Source organism: Penaeus japonicus, unplaced genomic scaffold (genome assembly GCF_977035675.1).
Source record: "Penaeus japonicus unplaced genomic scaffold, GWHDUDI00000001_assembly GWHDUDI00000025, whole genome shotgun sequence".
Classification (NCBI taxonomy): Eukaryota; Metazoa; Arthropoda; class Malacostraca; order Decapoda; family Penaeidae; genus Penaeus; species Penaeus japonicus.
This window is the reverse complement of record NW_028234427.1, coordinates 14,378,567-14,385,596: the sequence shown is the minus strand read 5'-3', so window position 1 is coordinate 14,385,596 and position 7,030 is coordinate 14,378,567. Positions and strand designations below refer to the sequence as shown.

Here is a 7,030-nt window from a genome sequence, read left to right as displayed (position 1 = left end):
ACCTTGTCGGATTTGACCTTTGTAGACTTACTTCCACAATTATTTATCTTTGCCCGGGGTTAGCTTTCACATAAGTTTTCAGTCAGTTTCTATGTTCAATTCCTATTTTATATTTATGGTAGTCAGTTGCGGGACTTCAGTCAAGCATGTTGTTCTTCTCAAGTGGTACAAATATACTTAGGCGTTTCTGGTAGCCTCGAAGTTGCCAGTTAGCTTTACTGAAGAGCACCAGTCGAGCTCCTCTTGCTTGCCAGCTGCTCATAAGTGCCCATGTTGTGATAATAAAAGATAATTTTGTATGCCTTGTATCTTATTTTGTAAACCTTGATTATTACTATAGTGTGTATATAGATAAAGTAATTGTAGCTTGATGAATGCAGAGATGGCTAAGAGTAACTGCATTCTCAAACAAGGATGTCTGAAGGGAAATCATTAGATTGACACTTGATACGAGAAATCTTGATCAAGGTCAGATAGTAACCTAAAAAATGAACGTTAAGATATAACATTCAAGTATATTTTTCACTAGTTTCGTCAAATAATATAAAGCAGAATACCACGGCATGAGTCAGAGTAAAGATACTGGAGTAACAATAAACTATTAGCAGGAATGTCACAAGTAATGTGCAGTTTAGTACTGATGGCATTCGACTTGGTGTAGACAGGATCAATATACGAGATGTAAGTTCTTTGTAAGAAGAGCATCTCAAGATTTTTAAGAACATGCAAACCCAAAACCTGTTTTGGATGAATGTTGACTTGCATTATATTGCATGTAGCAGGACAAGAGGCATTTTTAACACAGTGCTTTCCTACTTTAATCCATAATGAATACTTAATTGGCTTGTACTAATTTTCACAGTAAGAACATATATCACTTACTTATATATATAAGTGATAATGCCATTAATGGTGGCATTGAAACAGTGAAGGTGATAGGCATTGCTTTACAAGGTGACCCATCTTATTCCCAATTTGCTTCAACTGCTGAAAATAAGAGACTATGGCAATTGTTGGCGAAATCTTCAAGTTGATTTGTGGACATTCACAAGGGAACCAAGAATTGCCATTATTTAAGTGACAGACATGCTCATCTGCCTTCTATTAAGCTGTCACAAAGCATAAACTATGTTCCTTCATATTCCAGCAGATGCATTTGATTTTATATTCATTATCCATTACATTTATAGTAATTACAAAATGAAAAAAATGTTACATAGTTCACAAGTTAACATTCATTTGTGAACATCAATTTTATTAGCTGTACTGACAAACCTTTTACCTTTTACTAAGTGTGACTGTGATTCCTTTAATAATTCTTTAATCTTCATTACACATCTTCACATCCTTGTACTTCACACATTTGATATGCAAATTATCTTACTCTTTATATATCCCCAACCTTTCTCTTACTACCATCCTCTCTCCTCTTCTCCAAAGTTTTTGCAAAAGAAATCTCAAAACTCTCTCAGTTAACATTAAAGTTAGTTGCAGAGCTTTCCTATCATTTTACTAAAGGTTGTTCAACTCAGGTGTTTGATTAATTAACTGTTTGATGTAGAAGACAGGAAACCCCTGCTATATTGATGATTTTTACAAATTATTGGTTCTACAAGGCCTTAATCATCAAAGAGTCAGTTAATAGGCCTACCTGGCCACCTGTTCATCCTATTCCTCTAGTTATTATATAAAATTATCATTATTATGGTGTTAGTAGTATCATCATTATTGTTGATATCGTTATTGTGATTATTATTATTATCATTATCATTATTATCTTGTTACTACTTATGATAATACTGATAATAAAAAAAAATAACCTAGAATTTAAAGCATTGGGTAAACAAGTGAGGTCAGGTACACCCACTGATTGACTCTTTGGTGATGATATGGAACCATAAATGAATATGAAATTTTATATACAACTGTGGGCTTCAATGGGTTAAAGAAAAAAAGTAAATAACTAAGCAACCTTCTTGCATTATTGAAATATTAACTATAAGTCCACAAGGGCATAAAGCAGAAATAAGTATAAGGTTTGAATTCACTCGGCAACCACTCCTTCTCATATAATCTTTTCCAAGATAAAGATAATATTAAATGATAAGGAAACATTATGACAAAAACCCCTGGTAACCTCAAACATCCTATGATATTCTATCATTTTGGTACTATGACTGTGGAAGATTATTTTATCAATAATTTCAGCAGTACTTCAAAATAACTGCTCAGCATATGGCATTCAAATCATGTTTTTATACTGAAACAGTCACAGTAATTCAGTATCAATGATGTATTTATATCTGACCAGAGGAGGTTTATGGCATGTCGTAGAAGTTAAGATATAATGAAAGTTATTGAGACTATAGCAATTCTGAAATTGCCTCTAAGGACTTATAAATATTAAACTTGATATGCTCTTTAGCAAGACAAGAAACACTTCTTGTATAGGTAAGGGGTCGTAGGTTAGTGGAGGTCATGAACCACAAAATTATTTGGAATCAGGATAGCTCATGGTATTAACAAGAAGGAAAGAAAAAAATCATTGAATGACATAATGTAACATTTAAGAAATAACCCCCGAACATTAGGGAGAAATAAGATACATCACAGTGTATAGCCCCCATTCATAATCTGGTACACGTTATTATCAAACAGTAGCACGTATGTAGTTGATGCTATCTTTTGTGACTAGTTATCATGAAGGACATTTTTTTTTCTTTTCGAGATTATGGCATTTTAATGTTGCTCTTGATCACTTACTTATTTTGCTTTAGTTCATTTACACCTTTGGGAGAAAAAAATATTTTTATGTCTGTATTTTCCCATTTTACTTCAGTTTCCTTTTCCTATTTTCTGTTCCGTAGAGGACATTTTAACTGATTTTTCCTTGATGGATCTTTTAATTTACTTCTTTACTATAGCATGCTGGATTTAACCCCATGTTTCATTCTTTTTTTAAATGTCCTTTCTTTATATTGTTTTAGCTTTATCCTTTCTCTTTCAGAAATTAAAAATAGGAAGGAAGAAGTAACATACAAAAGTGAATGTATTTGTATATTTGTCTACAACTTAATATAATCTTTTATTTCCACAGAATATATGGTCATGCATTACATTATGCAAAAAATTTATCCTAAAAAAAAAATGAGGGCTTTAAAATGGATTATGTCAGATATTGGAATTATCACATATGGAAAAAATATATATAAAGGAAAGAAAACAGAGGATAAATGGAAAACATTATACATCAACAGGAGAATAAAATGTATTTAATAAAGATAAATAAGAGCCAATAACTATGTTATACATCATGCAGAACATAATATAAAAAATATAATAATTTAACAGTCTTTCAACATAATTTACAGTATACTTATCAAAACCAACAAGTACAAGTATATTCAACACAACAAAAGAGCATAATCAGGTATGAAATAACATCATAAAGTCAAAATCTGAATACTTTATCAACTGGATTTATAAAATATTATACTTTTGATTTGATGCTACAGAGTATCCGAAATTAAAAGGGATTGATTAAAGTAACTGCAGTATATGTATCCTTATTTCTGTATTTCATCACATCAGATCTTCAATTGATATATGCAACTTCAAACTGACTTAAATAGATGAAATAACAATTATTCACTTTAGAATTATCCTTTGGCATTGCTTGTCAGTTATAGAAATATCAGGGTATTTATTGATATTAGAGATGTCAGCCTTTTACCACCCTTTTGTTACTTGGATGAATAAAAGCATGTACATGTAATATAAACCTTTTTGATATAAAGTAATCTGTATTGCAGTTTCTCATATGCAGCCAAAATTTGTTTTATCCAATCAATTCCATATCTGATGTAATATCATACTGTATATTGGTGTAACTAGTATATTCTACATTCTTAAAATTAGTGGACGACTAATGGACGACCGGTCTTATACGTATCATGTAAGTAAGAGTGTGTGTGTGTGTGTGTGTGTGTGTGTGTGTGTGTGTGTGTGTGTGTGTGTGTGTGTGTGTGTGTGTTCATTTATATAGCTTCTCATGATCTTAGCTTATATCACTACTCTGGAAACATGCATCATGGAGACTAGAACTGTTGAGAACCGACTTTAATTGTGTAAAGAAAAATGTTTTTGTCAGGTAACTTGTCAAAGCAGCCTACAGAATGGTAATCAACCAACAGATTCTTAATGCCGTTTGAAACATCCTCAGTTTGTAAGAAGCAGTTTGAATGTCTTTTAAATGATAGGAGTTTGTTAGAGGATAAACATTATTTGTCTAGGAATCTGGCAAGCAGTGTGTTAGTGCAATACATATATTTTAGTATTTATTACACAAATGCTACCATTTACCTGGAGTTCATGATGCAGTACCAAGTTTTTTTTGAGCAAAGTATTTACCATTAACTGCATCTGGGCAAAATTCAAAATTGTAGAAATGATTACCTTGTATAGTTTGCAGCTAATGTAAAATTATTGTCTCATAAAATCAAAGTATTTTCTTTGAGCATTTAGAAGATAATCTCAAAAGGTTTGAGTTCATTCATAAAAAGCAATAACGGATGAAAAATACTGAGAGGTAATTGTGCTCTGAAACTTTGCATTTGTCGAGATACTGAAAAACCTTGAAGTTTGTACATTACATCTTTGTTAATAATGATATTACAATAAAGTAAATTCTAACTGTCATTGATCTAATACAGTAACATCATAGCTGTTGAGAATACTTTATAACTGATATATTTTTTTGCTCCTTATATTCATTTATTTGTTGGGAAATGTTAGAAGTTCCAAAGTGATTGCTAAAGCTGCCATTCTACATCATACAATATTAATTTTTCTGTATATTTTCAAATCATTCTAAATCAAATCTTCTATGATGCAGTAAGTACAAGCTATATTACTTACAGGCCAGGTATTGTTATCAAGGTTGTGTCTGATATGTCAATATCAGATTATATTTCCTATATAATAGTATACATATAAACATATTCATGCAGTCACTTTCACCTAATCATCCATAGATACACTAGGCAAAATGATCACGTCTTTCCGATGAACCCCAGCTTCCAAATAATATATAGACGACAACAGAGCACTGACATTCATTTAAGCAGTGTGAGGTTGTCCGTTGCAATTCTGACTTTTATAACTAACTCATGCTTCTTGTGAAAAGTAATCATGTTAAATACCATTTCTGCTGATTTTTCTTTATGTCATGAACTCATAAGCTTTTATTTTGGGGGGTAATTTCATTTTTTATTGTGTATTTACACATAACTATGTATATATATATAATGGTAATAAAAGTGACTAACAACATCAACATAAAAATATGATGTCCATAAAACACTAATCTTACATACAGTAATGTTTTTTGTAAAGTTATTACAGCACAAACACAATAAAGTAAATTCTGCTTAAATGATGAGTACAGATTGCAGACAGAGCAAGAGATCCTTTCATCATTAAGGTAATTTAAAGCAAAGATCAAAATAAGTACTGTTGATGTTGTATATTGTGTTATTTTAATGATAATGATGATGACTATAATGATGATGATGGCATTTAAAGCTTTGATGCTGGAGATGTATGCCTCCAATATTTTTCAACTCTTTAAATAAACATATATATCATTAAAGCGAGTTTCACATTTGATTTTTTTTTATATGATTGTTAATTATATGAATAACAACAGAAATAATATCAAATAATAATATCAATAATAGTAAAGATAATAATATTGTTATCATTATTATCAATATATTGTTTCATCAGTATTATTAATATCATCTTTATTGACAAGTTACTAATATTATTATTTCTACAAATATTACATAAAGGCAATGGTAAAGATTACTACTATCATCAACTGTTGTATCTTATAATCCTTACTATTATTACAAGAGTATTATTAATTTACTGATGATGAAATACCTCAGTTATGAGAGGGAATTCCAACCATAAAAGCTTAACCAAAAGGATGGGAGATTTACTAATATCACATGAAAAAATCTTCAATATGATTTTTGGTTGACTAATAATGCCATAAGTGACATTACAGACGAACCTTTGCAAAGTATCAAGTTCCCTATATGTCATAAATATATGCACTACCAAACCCTTTTGTTGTGACTTAGCAATCATTTCAAGTCCCGCTGACAAACGTCATGGTGATCTGGGTGAGAATTTGAAGGTCAGTATTGCAAAACATTCTCAGAGATTCCATGCAGTTCAAATACATACATTTAAAATGCATGCAAACAATATTTTGATAAATAAATATGATATGACACTATATTTAAACTAATTGCAGGCATTTCTTCCTTTTTTCTTTTTTTTTCATACAATTTGGCAAACGTATTTAGATTTTTAAAGAATTAAAAAGTAAATATCCATGTTCCAACCACATGAGGTAGTAATTTTTAGCCATAATATTAATTCAGAAATGTGGATCTGTGACCAGTTAATTTTCTTTACAATACATCTTGTTAGTAAATGTTACTCTAATTGGTAGTTTCACTATCTATTTTAAATTAATAAAAAAAACCTACTTGATCTGTTTGCCTTAATTTATATTAATTCATAATAAAGGAAAATCTTCATACCAAATTTCAATAACAAACAGCGAAGTAACAAACATATCTGCAGAGGCTGTAGAGGTTGTATGATCTAAGATAGTAGTTATGGGACAAATTGCAAATAAACGCTCAAGTTCAACAAATAATTCTGTAATTCTGATGCAATTACCCAGCACCTGCATTCATCACAAACTTTCCTCTCTCCTATAAAAAAATAAAAGTAGAAAACAAGTAAATGGAGCCAGTATGTCTTTTAATTTACTAAGTAACCAAAGTTATGGAAGCACTCTTAAAACTATATCATACACCCTTTTCTTCAATAATAACAAGTGGTAATGTCAAATAACACTTGGCAACACTTCCTAATATTATTGTGTGTGTGTGTGTGTGTGTGTGTGTGTGTGTGTGTGTGTGTGTGTGTGTGTGTGTGTGTGTGTGTG

The 7,030-nt window shown here is 30.7% G+C and overlaps 1 protein-coding gene across 1 annotated transcript in view; it reads left to right on the top strand.

Annotated features, from left to right (window-relative positions):
- The window catches only part of LOC147468908 (uncharacterized), a 1,914-nt gene extending 1,615 nt beyond the window's left edge, over window positions 1–299 (top strand). Inside the window, exon 2 of the mRNA XM_086551376.1 lies at window positions 1–299. This exon is cut by the window's left edge and continues 359 nt beyond it. The gene's annotated coding sequence lies outside the window, so the exon portion shown is untranslated.
- Window positions 300–7,030: the final 6,731 nt, after the last annotated feature.